Consider the following 22,285-nt stretch of genomic DNA (forward strand, 5'->3'; position numbering starts at 1 on the left):
TATGGATGATTTTGGCTACATGGATCATGAATGTGTTGTCGAGGGATCTCCGCAGACAAAGTCACCTGTGTCCGTGGTGTACGGTGCCAGACTTACGGACTACGTCCTTGCAGTCAGTACAGAGCAGATCTGTAGAACAGCATGCCCTTTGATCCTGATGGCATGTAGCCATTGGATGAGGATGGTGGCAATGAGGGCAGTATCCATGAAGTGGTTGAGTCTGAAACCAGACTAAGTGATGTTGAGGAGTTGGTGGTCATTGAGGTATTTGGTCAGGCATCTGTTGATGATATTCTCTAAGACAATGGATCGTAACATGTGGTCGGGGAACATTAAGGGTCCGCAAAGCTTTTCTGGGTTTTCATGACTGCTTAGAAAATTAAATAATATTGCAATTATATATATCAAGAAGCGAAATGTACAATTGAAGCTGTTAAAACGTCCTCTCCATGTTTATGGAATTTGAAATTGGAGGCTAAAAATTAAGTTAGCATCCTCAAATTTAAACTGAATATAGTATGGCTGAAGAGTGGCCATAACTTAATTTAGAAAAGCTCCACCCTTCCTACAATTTTTTTTATTTTTTATATATGTTTGTGAATTAAATAAAATAATTTGCGTAGTTGTTTCATGAATACTTTTTTCTTTATTTTGTAGTTCAGATCATCGAAAATGCTTAGGCCAGGGTCCTGAGCCTCCACTAATGATTCAGTAGAGGTCCACAGTTTCTAACAAAAGTTTCAGTGTGGGGCCACTGGTTGCAGTAATGGTGAAATGGCAGTCCAAAGAAATCAAAACGTAAGAATCACTGTCCTAAGATCCTGGCCAAGAATAGTAGCTTTGTGATCGGTCTGTAGTTGATGAACATTGAAAGTCCAGGAAGGATTCCTTCAGCAGTGGGAGGGCAGTTGTGTGTTTCCAAGTGTCTGGGAAAGTTGCAGAAGAGGTAGAGGCATTCAGAATGGGTGTAAGCATTGGCAGGGATGATTTGCAGTCATCTGTAGTAGGTGTGGTAGGAGAATGGGCCTGACGGGGCCCCTAAGTGGATGAACTTGATTGTGGCTGTTTCCTCAGAGGTGATACAGGCCACATGTTTAGCATTTTCTCTTGGTTCCGGTTGCAGGTTAAAAGTTGCTATAAATGGCAGTGATGTTGCTGAACAATTGAGAGAGATGGTTGCAGAGGCCCTGCATGGGAATGATCGAGTTGGAGGTGACAATGGCAAAGATTTATTTGCTTCTATTGCTAAAAGGCATTGCTGCACCAGACCATTTGGTGGTCCGGATCATTTGGTGGTAAAGATTTTTGAACTTGTTCCTTTCTGCGTTCTCCTGGCTTATTTTCCATTTGTGCTCCATAAGTCTGTCTTCCTCTGTGTACCAACTGGTCTGGGGTCTAGATCTTTTTGTATTGCTCTGTATGAGGGGGGAAGGAAGTCAGCTCAGGAGATGATACAATTGTTTGAATTCTTGATGGATTTTAGCAAAGCTGTTGTTTATCAATTAAATATGGACTTAAACATTCTTTTACATTTCTGATGCTGCACCAATTTTAAACATATTTTCTAAAAAAAATGTATGTATACTTTTTTCTATTTGTAACATTTTCAACTTACACAACGGTTTCATGTGTTTATACCGGCACCATTAAATACTCTGGGATGAATTTATCTCCTCCCCAAAAGTGTTTCATTGTTCATCGATGAAATTCCGATTAAAAGCATTTTTGATTTGAAATTGATTTCTACATTTTATTTTAGATATTTCTATGTAAATATCGGACTTTCTTTTTCATTTAGCCTGTAGTTGGCATCATTGTGCCATCTACAAATATAATGATTGATTTTTTTCAGTTTGTTTTACGTATTCATTTTAAACTGCCGAAATTCATCTTTCCCCACTTTATCTATTCCTTACCTTTTTATTATATTAAAATGAAACATCCCTAAACCTTACCTGCATGATCTCATTATGTTTGTTTGCTTTATTTTTTGTTTTTCCATTGAATTATCCAAAGATTTATTTTAATTTGTGATAATTAAAACTAGTCAAAACACGTCAGCACCATAACTACTCATTGAAATATCTTAGTCAGTAGGCTCATTCACATCATAAACTTTTGTATATTCGTTCGAATCCAACATAGCTGTCTGACTTACCTCTTTGCCAGCCGCATGCCAAAATGATGCGGTACCAGTTCTCAACAAGTCTTCCCTGTTGCTGGGTTCACCTCCATTTAGAGTGGAGCAATAGGTGTTGCAAATAGTTATGCAACAATAGCAGTCTATCAGCCCCTCAGGTGGCATCACTGACCCTACGTTCACCAACGAATGGTCTATTAAAAGCGGGTCTCTCGTTTAGTCTAGATAAAACGCATGTTAAAAGCGCAACCACTAATTGTACTGGATCTCTGCAACTGATGTGCATTAGGACATTTCAGATGAACAGTATTTTCACTAAGTTGAAACTCTGAAGTAAATTTTGGGATGAAATAAAAATGAGTAAAAAAAGAAACATGCAGTCATTATGAACATCTGAGATGGCAGACAGTGGCATAAAAAAACACTTGAGGGGGCCTCCTGCAGAGTACATGGTGGGCCCTCCCGTCTGGACTCACGCATGAGCTTTCAGGCCAGAGTACTGTGCTGAGGGGACCCCCTGGAGCTCCCCCTCCAGAACTTTGGGGCTGCAGCATTCTTTGTTATGCCACAGATGGCAGAGGTGCAATGACATGAAACTTATTTATTTGATTGGTGTGGAATTTATTTTTTTGGGGTATAGAGGGGTGAAGACCCTTCTCAAGCAGAAACAACAGTCCTTGTCAGGGTGCACCACAAAAGTCTCTAAGTTAACTTGTACTTAACCCTCTGTAGCTTGGCACAAAAGGAGACAGGCTTAACCCCTTAGCTGCTGGGCCGTTTCCCCCCCAGTGCTGAGCCCTTTTTTGGCTATTTGGGGTAGTTCGCGCTTAGGCCTTCATAACTTTTTATCCACATAAGCTATCCACGCCAAATTTGCGTCCTTTTTTTCCAACATCCTAGGGATTCTAATGGTACCCAAAGTTTGTGGTTTCCCCTGGAGGAGACCAAGAAAATAGCCAAAATACAGTGAAAATTTTGTTTTTTCCAAAAAAATGGGAAAAAAGGGCTGCCGAAGAAGGCTTGTGGTTTTTTCCCTGAAAATGCCATCAACAAAGGGTTTCTGGTGCTGAAATCACTATCTTCCCACCTTTCAGGAACGGGCAGACTTGAATCAGAAAACCACATTTTCCAGCACAAATTTGGCATTTTACTGGGACATACCCCATTTTTACTATTTTTGGTGCTTTCAACCTCCTTCCAGTTAGTGACAGGAATGGGTGTGAAACCAATGCTGGATCCCGGAAAGCTAAACATTTCTGAAAACTAGTCAAAATTCTGAATTCAGCAAGGGGTCATTTGTGTAGATCCTACAAGGTTTTCCTACAGAAAATAACAGCTGAAATAAAAAAATATTGAAATTGAGCTGAAAACAACAGCCATTTTTCTTTATGGTTTACTCTGTAACTTTTTCCTGCGATGTCAGATTTCTGAAAGCAATATACCGCTTTGTCTGCTGGACTCTTCTGGTTGCGGGATATAAAGGGATTGTAGGTTCATCAAGAACCCTAGGTACCCGGAGCCAATAAATGAGCTGCACCCTGCAGTTGGTTTTCATTCTATACTGGGTATACAGCAATTCATTTGCTGAAATATGAAGAGTGAAAAAGAGGTATCAACAAAACCTTTGCATTTCCAAAATGGGATCAAGATAAGGTTTTGAGGAGCAGTGGTTATTTGCACATCTCTGAATTCCGAGGTGCCCATACTAGCATGTGAATTGCAGGGCATTTCTCAAATAGACGTCTTGTTTACACACTCTTATATTTGGAAGGAAAAAATGTAGAGAAAGATAAGGGGCAATAACATTTGTTTTGCTATTCTATGTTCCCCCAAGTCTCCCGATAAAAATGATACCTCACTTGTGTGGGTAGGCCTAGTGCCCGCGACAGGAAATGCCCCAAAACACAACACGGACACATCCCATTTTTTGATAGAAAACACACTTGTTTTTTTCCAAAGTGCCTACCTGTAGATTTTGGCCTCTAGCTCAGCCGGCACATAGTGAAACCTACCAAACCTGTGCATTTTTGAAAACTAGAGACCTAGGGGAATCCAAGATGGGGTGACTCGTGGGGCTCTGACCAGGTTCTGTTACCCAGAATCCTTTGCAAACCTCAAAATGTGGCTAAAATAACACATTTTCCTCACATTTCTGTGACAGAAAGTTCTGGAATCTGAGAGGAGCCACAAATTTCCTTCCACCCAGCGTTCCCCCAAGTCTCCCGATAAAAATGATACCTCACTTGTGTGGTTAGGCCTGGTGCCCGCGACAGGAATAGATCACACAACGGTCAATGTTGGTCCTTACGTGAGGCAGCTGTTGACCCTGGGGTGATCCATTCCTGACACAGGCACTAGGTGTAGGCACTCAAGTGGGGTAGTATTTTTATCAGGACAGGTGAGGAGTCACTGGGTGGTAGGAATGTTGTGGATTCCAGCATATTCCTGTAGTTTGTGTGACAGAAATGCGAGAAAAATTTAGTTTTTTTTCAACATTTCTGCTTCGCATTGTATTCTGGGTAAGAAAACTTTGGGGAATCCACACAAGTCACACCTCTGTGGACTCCCCCGAATGTCTAGTTTCCAGAAATGTTTGGGTTTAGTGTGTTTCTCTATATGGCCGCCGAATCCAGGACCAAAAACACAGGTGCCTGCCTTACAAAACCAGTTTGTTTTGCGATAGATAATTTTGATGTCTCCACAATATGATTTGGGCGGTGGAATTTGGGGCTGAACTAAATTGGGGAGCTCCCAAGAGAGCACTCTCTCTCTCTCTGCTTGCCGCCGCATTCACCTGCTCTCAGGGTTGGGCTAACCCACTATTACCCAGTTGCACAAACAGCTTGCGAAGGGACAGCAGGACTGTCCTCATCACCTTCCTCATAATGTACTGGAAGAGGAGTTATCGAATGGGACTCCTCCGACTGAAAAATCACTCCCAGAGTCTGCGCCATTGTCCTATCCCTCAGATGCTGTCTCAGTATCTGATATCTCAGTCTCTGATCCTATGTCAGAGCGGTCCTCTATAACCCGAGTGCAGGCAGCAGTCATCCATCAAGATGCCATATCTGCTATTGGCTAAACTGTTGCTCTAAAACACTAGCCTACGTAGACAGTCACAAAATCGGTGGTGTGTGTGAGATACGTGCAACAGTAGAGGCCACCTTACCTGCGCTTCTTCCCTCAATCAGCACGTTCTTTCAAGACACTCAAAAAACACCTTGTCACATACCATTCGTCACAGTCTTTAGCACCTCCTGCGCCCAGTCCAACAATCATTATTGGTGCTCCCACTCCCTCCTCCTAGGATTCCCTTATTACCACCCAGCAAAAGTGCCCTTCATCTCTCCATAGCCGCCCTCCACCCTGCACATACATTTCATTGGTATTATAGCGCAGGTAATGGCTGACTTTACTAATGTACTCAGCTATTTACATAAAATACAGATTTGCTCTTTGCAGTAGGCATATAAACCTTCTGCGCTTCTTTATGGCACTAAAACTGCCATTAGACAAGTCTGACCCTTTTCCCCCCAGGGAAACCACACACATATTGACAAAAGTGATATATATATGACAGCCAACCACCTGAAACTCAACTCAAGCAAAACAGAAATAATCCTCTTTGGCCCACACAAAAACACCTGGTACCCCTCATGGTGGCCCACCACGCTAGGCCCTGCACCCACCCCCGCCAACCACGCATGCAACTTCGGCATCATCCTAGACTCCTCCCTCTCGATGACCCAACAAATCAACGCTCTCACCTCCTCATGCTTCAACACACTCCGTATACTGAAAAAAACATTCAAATGGATCCCCACAGAGACCAGAAAAACTGTCACTCATGCACTCATGAGCAGCAGACTTGATTACGGAAACGCCCTCTACGCCGGCACCACTCTAAAACTCAAGCGCAAACTACACGCATCCAGAACTCTGCAGCACAACTCATCCTCGACCTCCCCAGACACATCTCTCCACACCTCAAATCCCTCCACTGGCTCCCCATTGACAAAAGGATCACCTTCAAGATCCTCATCCTCGCACACAAATCACTCCACAACACAGGCCCTGCCTACCTCAACGAGAGTCACCTTCCACACCCCTACATGAAACCTCCGCTCAGCTGACCTCTCTCTCACCTCTGTCCCCCGCATCAAACACACCACCACCGGGGGCAGATCCTTCTCCTACCTTGCACCCAAAACCTGGAACGCCCTCCCAACCCACCTTTGCAAGACCCAAAACCTACTTCTTTTCAGGAAGGGCCTCAAAACCTGACTTTTCGAACGGTGAACCTCCCAGCCCCTTTCCCTCCCCCCCCTCAAAGCGCCTTGAGACCCTCACGGGTGAGTAACGCGCTTTATAAATCTCTTTGATTGATATATATAGATCTATCTATATATATATCTACATAGATATATCTATAGATATATCCATGTACATAGATATATCTACATAGATATATCTATATATATATATATAGATCTACATATAGTTCTATTTTTATTTTTTTGTTGTATGGTTCCTTGGGGGCCAAAATGGCCCCCAGGGAAACCCTACAACATCTAAAAAAAAAAAGATTGCCCCCACAGGGGGTCACCCTGCCCACGGGCGACCCCCTGTCTTTTTATTTTATTCATTTTTATTTATTTTTTTAAATACAATTTCCCCGGGGGGGGGATCGCCCCCCTCCCCCCCCCCCCCCCCCCCAGGGGGCACCTACCTTTTTTTTTTTTTATAAAATATGCCCCGGGGGGGCCGCCCGTTTTCTGAGGGTGCCGACCCCCCCAAGTGAAATCACTGGCGTCTAGTGGTGTTTCCTGGCCCCCGATCACAGCACAGCTGCGATCGGGGGCCAGGAAACAGTTTCAGAAGACCTCGTAAGAAAGGGGAGAGTCTCCCCTTTCTTACGAGGCCTTTTGAAAGTTTTCCTGCCCCCCCGATCGCAGCTGTGCTGCGATCGGGGGGCCAGGAAACCTGAAAGTGTTACCTGGCCCCCGATCGCAGCACAGCTGCGACCGGGGGCCAGGAAACACTTTCTGGAAGGCCTCGTAAGAAAGGGGAGACTCTCCCCTTTCTTACGAGGCCTTCCCGAACGTGGGGACGACCGTTTTGCCCATTGAAGCAAGATGCGGCCGCAAGGCTGCTTCCTGCTTTGATGGGGAAAACACCTTTGAAACGTCAGCGCGCCACGCACAAAGGGGCGGGTGGGGGGCGGGGGGAGACACAGAAGCTTCCGTGTCTCCCGGGGAAAGGTAAAAAAAAAAAAAAATCCTCGGGTGCGGTGTCGGCCACTGGTCGTGACCCGCACCAGGGAGGGTGTGTGGGCGTCGGCCACACCAAAAAGGTTAACTTAGAGTCAATGTGTTAAGTATTTATGCAGCACACAAACAGTAACAAAGTGAAAAGGAAACACGAGAAAAATCCCATTGCAATTTAGAAAAAGACTACATTCTAACAAATAAAATGATAATAGAACAACAAAGATCCAATCAGTAGAACCAAAGTTATGAATGTTTAAAGTTTTAAGTGAAAAATAGCACCTGCAGGATCCAAACACCAAGCACAGGTATCGGGTTGCGCAACAATGGGGCAAAGTCAAAAGTTGAGGATGATTGCGATGGAGCACAAATCGGCTGCATGAGGTGGATGGGGCACAGTCTCGGCTTATGTTTGGATTTATAAGAAATTGAGAGGAAAGGTTCCTGAGAAGGTACAACTCAGTAGGGCCAGGCAGCCGGTGGTGTCTGAGGTGGAGGCATCATTGTCAGGGAGCAGCTGGATGGAGTCATGGTTAAGATTTCTACATTCTGACTTTGTCACTTTTTTGGAATTTGAGAATCTCCAGCATAACAAAGCTTTACGCTGTAGTGACTAGGGTTCAACAAGGTCGGATACCACTGCTAGGATGCCCTGCTGAACAGGATTTGTGAAACAGAACATGGCGAGAGCTACTGCAAAGTCAGCCTGACCAGCGGTGCACCTCGGTCGGATCATGGTTTTGGCAGGACGAGTACCTTTAAAACTACTTCCAATGGTCCAGGACTTGTTGGGCACCACTAAGGGGGGGGGAGGGAGGATTACTCCAGGCAGAGACCAGGTGCCTTGTTCAAGACCGTGGCACTGGTTATTTCCCTGTAGCACACACAGGATGCCAGCCAATTAACCCTTGGAGTCAGTCTGGTAGTCCTGTGTTCAAACAGCAAGGAAGGCCTCAAACAACAGGGCAGCCATGTGAGGGTATAAGACATGCTTCAATTAGCAGGATAATCATCTGGTAGCAGCAGGGAGATCCTCCAAGGTACAAAGCCGGCCTCAAGCAGCAGGGTAGTCCTCTAAAGTACAAGCCAGTCTTTCCGCGGGTGCTCTGCAGGTCCAGGCGTGTACTGAAGAGTTGGGCTGAGGGCCCAACATTCATAACTGGTGTCAGCCTTTGAAGTGGGGGAAACTTCTAGGCTAACCCCACAACTGGTTCTTGAAAGTTCCTTCACTTCCCTGTCCAGAATCCAAGTGGTATAAGTTAAACATATTCTTTGTGAGTGTGGTAGAGGCAGCCCTTTGAACTTTGAGTGGGACAGGGAACAGCTCTGCAAGATGGCCCATCCAACCAACACATAGGCCCCCTTTGTCTCACTGTCTGGAAGGAATACACAATGGCCAACTGCCAAGTTATTCACAGCCATGTGACCCAGGACACAGGATGCGGGCACCAAATGCCTAAGACAAGCAAATGCTAACTTTCTAAAAGTGGCGTTTTCAGAACTGTGAATTAAAATCCAACTTTACAGTTAACAACAATGTTCTATTATAATTCTTTTGAGACCAAAAGTACGTCAACCTGCTCCCAATACAAAGTTAGCAGTTTTTAAATATAATAAGGTAACACAATGTTATCATATGGGAGAGGTAGGCCTCATAGTAGTGAAAAAGTAATCTGGGTGTGTTTTTACTACCAACACATTTAAAAGTTAAAAACACATTTCCTATCTTTTAAATACAATGCAGCTTCCCCTATGGGCTGCTTAGGTCCTATCTTAGGGATTATCTATAGCTATTAAAAAGGGAGGTTTAGGTCTGGATATAGGTTTATTTTGCCAAGTCTAATTGGCTGCAATGGCAGGCCTGAGACATGTTTTAAATGGCTTTGTTAGCGAGTGATACAATAAGTGCTGCAGGCCCACTCATACCTTTCAATTTAGAGGCCCTGGGCACATGTCGTACACCTTTCTAGAGATTTATAAGTAAATTAAATGTGCCAATTGCGTGTAAATCCATTTTACCATGTGTAAAGGAGAGATCACCAGCACTTTAGCACTGAGTAACACTAATAAAATACTCAAAATCCTAATGCCAACAAAAGCAATATCCAGACCACAGAAGAGGAGAAGGCAGAAACTCTGGGGGGAAGACCACACTAAGGGTGTCAGGTCTAACAACAGGCTGATGTTATAGCTACCAGGATTACTATCGTCCATGAATGGAGTGTCATGAGGGGGAAGCCAATGGTTCAAAAGGCTTGACCATCACTATGGAGAAGAACAGATTCTAGTGAGAAAAGGCTTCAAACACAGTGGATGCCCATTATAAGTCTCTTGATCTCCTCAGTATGCATATTGTGTGTGAAATTGGGGCCAATATATAAGGTGGGTGATGACCCACCTTAAGCAATAACAACAATCCTTGTAAGGGTGAATCATAAAAGTCAATAAATTAACCTGAACTCAACACCACAGTAGCTATGGCACAGACAAGACAGGTTTAATTTAGAGGTGATGTGTAAAATATACTTGCAGTACTAAAACAGTAATAAAGTCAAAACACAACTCAAGAAACATCCTAAAAAAGCTTAGAAACATAGAGTACATTTTAATTAATTTCAGGAGATGGTATGTGGAGTACACTTTGGCACTGACAATGGTCCCAATCCTTGGAGATAGCACTTGGGGAATCACAACTCACTCCAGCAGAACCCACCTGCACGGTCCAGGGCAAGTCAAGTTGGAACTGGTCATCTGGACAGTTGCAGGGAAGGCTTATCATCCACCTGCGGGTGAGGGTGATTTCCAGCCACTTTCTAACCAATAGGGTAAAGGTACACAGGAATACCCTTACCACCTTTTGCAACATACCCTGTGTGCCCTACAGCAAACAACCCCACAGTAACCCTCCCTGACTAAATTCAAGATGGTGAAACCTTTTCCTCCTTGTGCAGAACCTTTGTGCCTACCTCAGATCTGAGGCCCGGGCAATGAGCAACTCCTCCTCTGTGATCATTCTAAATCAGTTAGAGGGCAGCTCTGCTACCTGTAGTTTAGTGCCTGCCTAACTGGGGGAACAAAAGAAGGGCCTGCACAGGAGCCATCTAACTTTTGGCTGTGCCAGGGTAGGCCCCTTTGAAGTTTATCAAGTTCCAGGGCACAGCCCATTGCTCATGGTTTCAAGGAATCACCAATACCACCCCACACTAAAGGCCTTTTTACCTCCTCTGGGATCAGTTTCCACATCTGATCTTGGGGGCTATTCAGCTGCCAGGTGACAGTTCAAGCACATTCAAATTAACTTCTGGAGGCTTAAGGCAGGGAGAAGGCAACTTTTCAAATGTATTTTTCCTTATAGTTATGAAAAAGTCAATGTTATCATTAAGTTTGATTTAAGTAACTATTTAAATTAAATGTTTGAATCATAATTCTAGTTATTTACTTACTGAAATTAGCATTATTAAATGTAATAATGTAACCCAGTGTTTTCCTACACGACAGCCAGCCTTGCCAAAGTGGAAATATCTTTAGGGGCTTTCTCATTGTAACAACATGTTTAACATTACACTTTTACAACTCCTGCTTTAAAATACCATTGCACATTGGGAATAAGGTCTATATAGAAGTGACTTACTGTTTTTTAAAAGGAAGGTCTTGACTTGCTAAACAGTGTTATTTTGAGGGGTTGAATCTGCAGTTTAAAACTGCAACAGCCAGTCTTCACATGGTAGGTCTGCAATCATGTTTGTACTGTCACTATAGTGGTTGGCACAAAGGGTGCTGCAGTCCAGTTGTGACACTAAACTTACAGGACCTAGGTACACTTTGTACCACATGCTAAGGAATTATAGGTAAGTTAAATATGGCAATTAGGAATGTGCCAGTTTTATCAAGTTGAAAGGGGAAGCACAGGAATTTTATTCATTGTTAACAGGGATAAACTGCACATAGTTTTACAGCCAGCAAAACAGAAAAGGTAAAACTCGAGGGGTACACCACACAAAAGAGGGTTGTACCCTACTTAGGGTATCTTCAGGACTGTTGCAGTGTGCCCTAATGATCAGAATACAGGTCTAGCAATTATTCATTTGCTACTCACTTTTAGAAAATACATCAGCTGCAAAGATGATTTGACTCAGGTTTATAAGATGGCACAAAGTACTTTCTAGAAAGTGTTCCACTTCTGTGACAAATAAAGATGTCTGCTTAGGCAGTCTATTGTGGTGTTGCCAATCAGTAAAATTTGGGAGACCAGCAAGAACTTACCTTGGCACCTTTTTCAACAGAGCTACTTCCAGCCAGCACAGCTGTGATGAAGGGTCCCTTTGTTACTGAAGTAGAAGAGGGCTGTATTGTTGTGTGTGTGTAAAATCACTGTCCTGGATCCAGCACTGGTTGGAAAGCCTTCACTGCCAATAATATTGCCTTAAGCACCAATGCATTTATGTGGAGGGAGGTGTCTTTTTTGTCCTACAAGACACTAATAGAGAACTTTTTCTGAAATTCCCTTCAGTCATTCAATACATGCTGATCGTCATAAATATCACTCACAGAAAACAAGGCCCTTTCCAGGCTGGAGCCCTGAATGGCTTTAATGATCTGAATTCCTTTGGAAGTAAGTAGGTAGTATTTATGCTAGTTTACTGAAAATGTAACTTTACAGAAGCCCTTGAGACTAGGGTTCACTAAAATCATGGAATGAGAGTTGCCCAGGTAAGGAGAGAAATGAACAATCTGCCTTTGCATACAAGCTGCCACCCGATCTTGTTAGACTGCACATTGGCAGCACTGGGACCCAATGGCACTGGTAGTAAAATTGGACTAGTGCTGGGCTGGTTTCATCCTGAAATTCTATGAAGAGCTGACAGCTGTTGTTCTGAATAGAGATCAACGAAGATCAGCATTTAAAAAAAATGAAATTCAATAGGAGAAGGAACTTGTTTAGATCATTAATATCTAAGATTGGATGGTCTTTTCTCTTTTTGTGCATTGTGTGCATTCGCCCAAATGCGTGTAGGTTTTATTAGTGAAATTATCCTTGCTGCTCACAAGATCCTTATACATTCTGTAGGTACATTTAGGGATCAGCATGAAGTAGCTCAACAGTTAAGTTGGAGGAGGCTTTGTTATGATGTAAAACCTTACCGTGATCTTCAGTCTGGAGATAAGGGTCCACCTTGAATTGGATTGGTTTATGGCCGATAGATACTAAAGGTTTTAGAAAGTGGTGACTGGGTAGATTTGACCCAAACATACCCAATAACAACAGTATAAACTACAGCTAGTACAATAAATGCAAAATTGCAAACAGACAGTTGGGTGCTCAAGGGTGAAGCAAAGCTACCAAATTTTAATCAAGGAGGACAAAGTAGGGAGCTGTTTTCTGTGAAACCTTGCGGAGGAATCTGGAGATATATAAGCGAGATGCAGGCCTGTGGCGAAGCCTCCCGCTGACAGCACTGTAAAAAAAACAATCAATCAATCAATCAATCAGTATCTGTAAAGTGTGCCTACTAACCCGTGAGGGTCTCAAGGTGCTGGGGGGAGGTGCCTCATCCGAAAAGCCACGTCTTGAGGTTCTTCCTAAAGATGGTGAGAAACGGGCTTTGTTTGAGGTGCTGGGGGAGGTTGTTCCAGCTCTTTGCTGCAGTGTAGGTAAAAGATCGTCCTCTGACGGTGGTTTTGCGGATGCGACGGACGGTGGCCAGGCCATCTGGGTGGAGCGGAGGAATCTGCCAGGGGTGTGGAAGGAGACGCAGTGGTGCAGTGGTTCAGGTAGGCTGGTCCTGTGTTGTGTATGGCCTCGTATGTGTGGAGGAAATTATATACCGGCCCAAATTCCTTTACGTCCTCCAACACACACCTTATACTGTACCAGACAGGTTTTTCTCACAGGTAGATGAGGTCTCCAGAATGTTTCTCTGGGATGATGGGGCCCTTCAGATAGCCCTGAGGAGACTGACAAGAAAGACATGGGACAGCCATTGCCCCTCCTACACTCAAGTTGTGTTACTGGACAGCCCACTTGGTGGTTGCGAACGATTGGGAATTCTCAGACTAAAGCGAGCCCTTTTTTTTGTCAGATAGAAGGGTACTGGACCGTGCAATTACCTATCTCACCTGTATGGGGGAAGAGATACAAGAGCTCCCACCATTAATGGCCGTAATGGTCAATATTAGGAAGAGGGCTGAACAGACCATGGGAAGGAGGGGGAAGATCACACTGGAAACACAATTTAGGAGTCACAGGATCTAAAAGAGCTCAGGGATAGTGAGAGATAAAAGAGATGGGGCATGCTGATTATTTCATCAGTGGGGGACATATGGAAGGTGGGGAGGATGGTATCCTTTTCAGAGCTGCAGGCAGAATATGAATTGTCAGGTAGCCAATACTAAGATACCTGCATATGCAGTACATCCTTAAGAAACACAGAGTCCTACTGGAAGTCCTGCCAGAGTCAATCAATCCTGGAGTTTAGAGAGCATGTGCATGACATATTGTTAGTATACACTACAGTGTTAGCCCATAGCCTCCCCTACTTGTCTCACATATCACTAGATGGGAGCAGAATTTGAGCATACTGGAGGGCAATGCATGGGGTGAGGCCCGCCACTAGTGACGGGAGTTAGCGATATGGCTAGGTTTTAATTTGGTGCAGCTAAAATTGTGGCAATTGTGGAAAGAGTGACACACTATACAAAATGAGAAGCAGTGAATTCAACCTCTGCTTGAGAGGGTGCAGCCAGACAGGTACCCTGCTGCATACTATTTGGGGGTGCTCACTGGTGCAGAGATACTGGGAGAGAGTTGGGGCACGCAAGTCAGAGGTGATGGAGATACAGATGCAATTCATGCCCCCGATTGATTACATTGGGCATATGGGAGGAGTAAACACTAGAGAAACATAGGGTGTCCTTTTGCAATGTAGCCGTGGTCGTTGCAAGGCAGGATATTGCCGAATGATGGGGGGATCCATTCTGGTCACAGTGCACGAGTAGGAATCACACCTTAGCTGATGTATGAGGTCAGGGGAGCAGAAGTATAAAAGCCCACGTTTGCCCCCGCAAGTTCTAGAAAGTATGGAACACCTGGAACACTGAGGAGGCCTACGTCTGAGGGCTGCCACCCCATGAGTGGCAATCAGATGGAGGACCTGGTATGGACCACATAAGTACAAGTGGTAATGGGACCACTGGAGGGTGGGAGTGTTGCAGGCCGCACGAGGTGGGTCCGAAACTGATACCCAAGGATAAATGCCACACTTGAGCTACGTATCAACACCTGTGTTTTGATCATCTGCTAGAATTAAGGTTTGTAGGAATAGACACCAATGCCTGAATAGTCACACCAAGTATGACACCGACTGTCTGAAAGATGTTTGCATTAGAGGGGTTGTTGGAGTTACTAGTTGGTGCATATATATGGGCAGCCTCTGCTGAACTCCTACCTTTCATCTGATGACGTTATGTGTGATGCATGTTGAATATGCCAATAAAAAGATTCTAAAATAAAGGACAAAGTCCATATGATAAAGGATGATCCCAGAGCAAACTGAAAAAAATCCAACTCTTCTATGCAAAGTCTTCTTGCGTTCTTTATTAATAAATCAAAGTCATTATATTGTATGTTGTACTTTTCACCACAAGCTAACCAACATGTATTTTTATCTCTGGATATTTATATTCCAACTGAGTTCCTCAGAGCTAATAAATCAAGGTAGATTTTCCTTGTGTTTTTTTTCTCTTTTTGCACTTTCGATTCCCAAGGACCTGAACCCACTGGACACACTGGTGCAGATAGGGTGATGAGGGGTAGAAAAGTACCATCTTGCCTGGCATGTTATCCTTATTTTTACTTGTGTGTCAGTTTGTTTTTGCCTGTCTCAATGGGATCCTGCTAGCCAGGACCCCAGTGCTCAAAGTTTGTGGCCTGAATGTGTTCCCTGTGTGGTGCCTAACTGTGTCTCTGAAGCTCTGCTAATCAGAACCTCAGTGCTTATGCTCTCTCTGCCTTTAAAATTGTCACTGCAGGCTAGTGACCATTTTCTCCAATTCTAAGTGGCACACTGGAACGCCCTTATAATTCCCTAGTATATGGTACCTAGGTACCCAGGGTATTGGGGATCCAGGAGATCCCTATGGGCTGCAGCATTTCTTTTGCCACCCATAGGGAGCTCCTATTCTTACAATTCTTACACAGGACTGCCACTGCAGCCTGAGTGAAATAATGTCCCCGTTATTTCACAGCCATTTTACGCTGCACTTAAGTAACTTATGTGGAATCACATTCTCCTGGATCCATTTTGGACCTAGTAGGCTCTGTGATACACAATGAAAATACAGGCCTGTTACTGTTGAACACCTTACAATGTTGAATCAGCTAGGCCTTGAAGAAATGTCTATTGTGCTTGAAATGCATTATGTTGCAAGGCTTGCTAAACTGACGGGCATCACAAGACACCACTGCACGCTAGCTTGTGAAATCCTCACTGCTAAAAGTACTAATGTATGCACTTATGGTTCCTCTTTCTCCACATATAGATGAATCACAAGACATTTGATTCAGAGGACATTGTGCAAGCTTCTTGTCTATGATTCTAACCCTTATATGGAGCGTTATGAAGAATAAATGATAAATCACGTGTGCTGTAAAGCAAAATTAATCATACGTCAATATCAAGAACCAATGAAATGTATTAATGTGTCTGCGGTTTCATGCTATAAAAGATCATGCATTACTTCTTGGTTCAGACTGTTCGAGCTGGACTTAGGCTGCTCAGTCTCCATGTACATGCATTTCTTATTAAACTTTATCTAAGGAAGAGCGGCCTGGTCTTTGGGTTGTTTCCGGAATTGTCTGGATCTGATTTACATCTGAGTTGGCTTCGACATCTGGTGGAGGATTGCGGTTGGAGTTACGGTTTCGCCGGCACAGCTCCTGCTTCTCTGCGGGGGGGGAGGCAACGGTGCTTTGGGCTGGTCGGGCCCCCTCCGGGGCAGGGTACTGGTGCTGTTGTGAATATCTGTCATTTCCTCGGTCCTTCTCCGTCTGTTTCTTTTTTCTCTCGCTCTGTTAGGATTTGGGTGTTTGACTTGAAAAGGGGGGAGGTGGCGGGGTGATTTACGTGGTTTCCGTCTGCATTTCTCAATGGAGTTGTGGATAATTGTAATATATGCTATACCTATTAGCCTGCTGTTCTTTCTTGTCATGTTTTTTCTTTGTTTACGCTGGCATGCTGATGTTCCTGTCCCCATTATTCCAGGCTCCTCTACAGTAACTCGTTCAGACATTCAGATGGTGGCCTATAGTTGTACACTGCATGCTGGAGTTTTGTGTTAATATTATCGTGTCTGTCTTATTGCGCCATTTCCTTCCCTCTTTTGTTCTCAGTGCCTAACGAATTCATGGTTCAGTAGTTGCTGTAAATATTAACCAAGGGTTTCTCTTTATCCAGCGAGGCTACATGTGTGAGACTGTTGATGGCATGGTCTCGGTACACAGCGGGAGGCGCTGTGTGGCCACAGCTTCCAACCGGAAACGGTTGGTGCGGCATTTTCCAGCCGGAGGGGCTGGGGAAGAATTCTCTGGCTAGAGGGGGTGGTAGTTGTCCACCCCAGCAGTAAGGGCAGGTGGTGCCCAGCGATTATTGAGTGGTAGTTGGCCTATCCAGTGGAGCAGGCAGGCAGTGCCGTGTTCTTGCATATTTTTCTGTTCTGATAGCTTTGAAGTGTTGTGCTCAATGGGGGTGTTATATTGATTTATTGTTTTTTCCTGCTGGTTACATGAGGAGTTGAGTGAGATGAATGGATGAGGTGTAAGAAAGGGGTGTTGGAGGAATCAACGGTGTGCATGACTTCTGTGTTAGGACAGTAGTGAGAATATAGGGCCAGATGTAGGAAGCATTTTGCATGGTGCAAACTGCGAAAATCGCAGTTTCCACCTTGCAAAATGCTCATCGTGATGCTCATTCACAAATTGCGAGTCGGTACTGACTCGCAAATTGTGAATGCGACCCACAAATAGGAAGGGGTGTCCCCTTCCCATTTGCGACTCGCGTCGCAATGCTAAATTGCTTTGTGACCGCGAATGCAGTCGCAAAGCAATTCTCAGTTACCACCAGTGTCACACTGGTGGTAACCCATTCGCAAAAGGGAAGGGGTCCCCATGGGATCCCTTCCCCTTTGTGAATGTTGCCAAAAAGGTTTTTTCAGAGCAGGCAGTGGTCCAATGGACCACTCCCTACTCTGAAAAAACGAAACCAAATGGTTTAGTTATTTTTTATATTTTGCAACTCGTTTTCCTTTAAGGAAAACGGGCTGCAAAATAAAAATAAAAAAACTGCTTTATTTAAAAAGCAGTCACAGACATGGAGGTGTGCTGTCTTCAGCAGGCCACCATCCCTGTGAGTGCAGGGACTCGCTATGGGGTAGCAAAATTCGACCCACCTCATTAATATTAATGAGATGGGTCTTTGCGACCCCATAGCGAATTGCAGACGATGTCTGAGACACCGTTCTGAATCCGATTTTGCGAATCGGAAATTTCGAGTTATAAAGAAAGCCAATGGACCAAAATTATTGAATACACATTGGAAACAGCAGTTCCAAGATGCCTCCAGGGACAGTAGTGTAGGGACAAAGGGATTGCATGAGATAATATGGGAGAAATGTGTTTTCACACACCACACGAAGCATAACAATGACATTATGACAAGGTTTTTAGAAGGAAGTCTGTCAAGTAATAGGAGGAACAGCCTCACGGGGGCACAGGCGAAGGGGAATTCACCATACAGTACACCGAGTGGTTCCCCCAGCGCACTAAGAAAGACTAAGTTCTTGAAATCAAGGCAGAAAAAATTGTCGTGTCATACTTACAGATCTCATTGATAAAAGACAGACATTTTCGGAGGTAGAAAGAGATAACAATAGGGAATACAGGCAGGAACTACTAGCCATGGCACGATCAGAACTGATGGCCCTAGGCCCTGAGGTACACCAGATATATGCACAATACACCAACAGCACGAGTCCCCTGCCAACAGAATACAGTTGGGACACTTCTCAAATGAGTTTCACAGATGCAGATGTGCCATCCTGGGGGTAACGATAAATTGTCTGAAAAACTGGAATACATCATATTAAAATTACAGAAATGGAAGGAATTGAAAGAAGGGCTAAAAACAGCTCAGGTCCTGCAGAGCCTAGAGAAAAACAAGGAAGGGACAGAACAGGTACAGACAAAGATGATGCCTCTGAGAGAAGTACCTTCGTCCTCCATAGGAGAGGATGGCCATACCCCAACATATGTCTATGTACCTTGGCACAGAGCTGACCTGTTTTCCTTCACCAAAGACTTCCCAAAATTATGCGATGAGCCACACAAATGGTCCACAGAATTAAATAGAATAGTGGCAATGGGAGAAATGCTCTGGAAGGATTTGAACATGTTATTCAGTATAATAATACCACAAGATTTATGGGAGGATTGCAAGAAGGTGGTAGGATGGCCAGCAGAGGAACCAGTGAGGGGAAAAGGAGGGGTACCAGGACACAAGGTAGAGGCAGCAAGAGACAAGGTGATAAATAAAATACATACGAGAAAAAGTACCAGAGGAAAAGGTAGATTGGTCTAAAATAATACATACAAAACAGGAGAAGAATGAGAGTGTGACAAGTTACTATGACCGCCTTCTACAGGTCTACCAGCATAGTAGTGGAATGAAGAACCCACTGGGTGAGGTGATGCCTGCGTTTGTGACCAACTTTGTATATGGATTACAGCAGCCTATACAAACTCATGTACAGACGTCTTTTGTGTGCTGGCAACAAGAACTCATTGACAAAGTGTTAGCAGCAGCAAGGTATTGCGCACACTATCAAACAAATATCCAAAAGGCAGATGATGAGAAATTGAAAAAGGATACGGTAAAGCTAATGGTGGCACAAGAACGATTTTACAACAATAATCAAAGCAGGGTTAGGGGAAAGGGCAGAGGCAGGGGACAGGGTGAACGTGTACCTTTCACACCTCTGCCAGGTACCACCTGTTTCCACTGTAACCAACAGGGACACTGGAAGGCAGATTACCCCCTTTTAGCCAGGGGACAAAGAGGCAGGGGTCAGCAGAGACAACAACAGGGCAGTATACAACACAGGACACAACAGTTACTCCCACCTTATACTAACAATGCATATGACGCAGCCACGGTAAAGGACCCCGCTTGTGCGGGTTGGGGTACATATCAAGACATACCACAGGCACGTCGGGGGGGACATGGATTTCCATATCCACCTCCTGTTGAGGCGCATTTCACAGGCCCAGTACTGTCGGTTGATCAAGAAGGTCCATATGTAGATGGAACAGTGCTAAGCAGAACTATGCTATTCCTAGTTGACACTGGGGCCACTAGGTGAATGCTAAAGGCCTCTGATGTACCCAACGCACCATTATCAGCAACTCAAATAACAGCCGTAGGTTTGACAGGACAACCTATGAATGAATACTTAACACAACCATTGAAATTAAAAGTAGGCCCTATTACTGTAAATCACCAATTCATTTTTGGGAGATACTGTCCAGTACATTTGCTAGGAAGGGATCTCCTGTGTAAATTACAGTGCACCATCAGCTGCTCACCTGAAGGGATCTTCCTGGAAAGCAAGGAGAATGGGATAGTATTGCAGGCCTTCATGAGATGTGACCCCGGAGGCAAGGGGCAAGAGCAAAGTCTCCCACAAGAGTTACAAGACTCGGTCCCCAGTGAAGTGTGGGCAAGGGGGCCTAATGATGTGGGAAGAATATTAGATTGTTCCCCAGTGCGAGTGACACTGCGCCCTGGAGCCCGTCTACTACAGGTGCCACAATACACAGGGGTGTGGAATTTATTAAAATATCTACTTGTCCACGGGACAGGCTGCTTCTCAAATCTACTTGTCCTGTAAAAAGATCTACTTGTCCCTTTGGTGCCATGTAGTGTGGCGCCAAATTATGGCAGCAATCTCATGTAAGAGCTCTGATAATAGCCTCTCTGATTATGCCAGGGCTACTACCATAGTAGGGCTTGAATACTTGCAGTTTCAATCCCTACTGTAGCAATTTCCTTATTTTTCCACCTTTCTGCAGATCTGCATACTGGGGCTGGAGGAAGCTGTAAGCAATAGTTCCAGGGCTGGAATGCCTTTGAGTCTGCAAACCTACTAACCTGCATGTTTTAAAGATTTTCACCAGCTTCTCTCTAATATTTTCCCATAATAAGAAAGGTTGGACATCTACTCCTGACAATGGCAGAATTAGAACTTCTTCCAGGGTTGGGAAGAAAGTGGCTGGAGGGAAAATGAACTTGCAAATGCTCAATAGATTTTCACATGAGAAAATCTACACATGCGTATTTACCCATGCTAAAATACAGTTCACAAATATTTTATAGGGGTACGACATATACCATGGGTGCACTTTTGTGACTTTCTTTAAGAATTTGGGGCCACGTGTAGGTAGGTTCAGATTTGCGAGTCGCAAATCCGAATGTAGGATGGTGTCCCTGACACCATCTGTGATTCGCAAGGGCTTTGCAAATGCACACCTCGTGAATAATCATGAGGTGGGTCGCAATTTGCGACCCCCTTGCGAATGGCGGCCTCACAGGGATGGTGGCCTGCTGGAGACAGCAGATCACCATGTCTGTGACTGCTTTTCAATAAAGCAGTTTTTTTTTTTTTGTAATGCAGCCCGTTTTCCTTAAAGGAAATCGAGATGCATTACAAAAACAAAAAATGAAACGTTTTCGTTTCATTTTTTCAGAGCAGGTAGTGGTCCGCAGGACCACTGCCTGCTCTGAAATTTTTTTTACAGTGACATTCACAATGGGGAAGGGGTCCCAGGGGGACCCCTTCCCTTTTGTGAAAGTGTTAGCACCCATTTGAATTGGGTGCAAACTGCGATTGGTTTGCGCCCACGTTCGCAAAACAATCCTACATTGCACTACGAGTCGCAATTAGGAAAGGAACACCCCTTCCTAATTGCGAGTCGCAAACCCGTTTTGCGATTCGGTAACCAGGTTCCCGAATCGCAAAACTGGGTTTGTGCATCGCAATGTGCTTTTTGCACGTCGCAAACAGCGAAAGTCGCTGTTTGCGACATGCAAAAAGCTACCTACATGTGGGTCTTGGTCCCTAATTAGGTCTGGTGTTAACAAAGACATTTTGTTTTTATTAAACTTCTATTTCTCTCTCTTTTGGCTGGCTTTACTGTGAGTGATCGCATTCTTCTCTTCCACAAGGAGCATATTGGCACACAAAGTAGTTTTGTTCAGGGTCAGGAACAACAGTGGCAATCAGTGACGTAACGAAACTGGAGGGTGCCCCTTTGCAAAGAACATGGAGGAGCCCCCTCTCCAGACTCACTCAGGGCAGGTGCTGTGCTGAAGGGGCCCCCTGGAGGGCAGCTGCGGGGCCTTTGTTATGCCACTGGTGGCAACGTGTGCTTTTAGAGTTCAAAAACGTTTTTTGTTTTTTTTGCCAGTGTTTGTTACAATGTTGAGGGCCTGGTAGCTCCCACAACAATAAAGTGTTACAAAAGCCATGTCAAAACAAGACACGCATTGATGAAACTAAAAGACTTATAAAAATATGTCAGATCAGTTGGCTTTGTCAGTGTTTGATTATTTTCATGCATCCCATAATCGTGTTGAAAATGGTTACACTGATTTTCCATTAGAAATATTTTTGGGAAATACTAGCATGCATCAAAACATTTTACTAAATGACACTTCATTTGCATCTAATCAGAGAGCATTCTGGGAGCATTATACTTAGCCTTATGACTAAACTTTTCAAACATGTGTATACACGTTTTTTTTTTTGTACTGTAACCAACGTCCGTAGT

Source organism: Pleurodeles waltl, chromosome 5, assembly GCF_031143425.1.
Source record: "Pleurodeles waltl isolate 20211129_DDA chromosome 5, aPleWal1.hap1.20221129, whole genome shotgun sequence".
In the NCBI taxonomy this organism is placed as follows: domain Eukaryota; kingdom Metazoa; phylum Chordata; class Amphibia; order Caudata; family Salamandridae; genus Pleurodeles; species Pleurodeles waltl.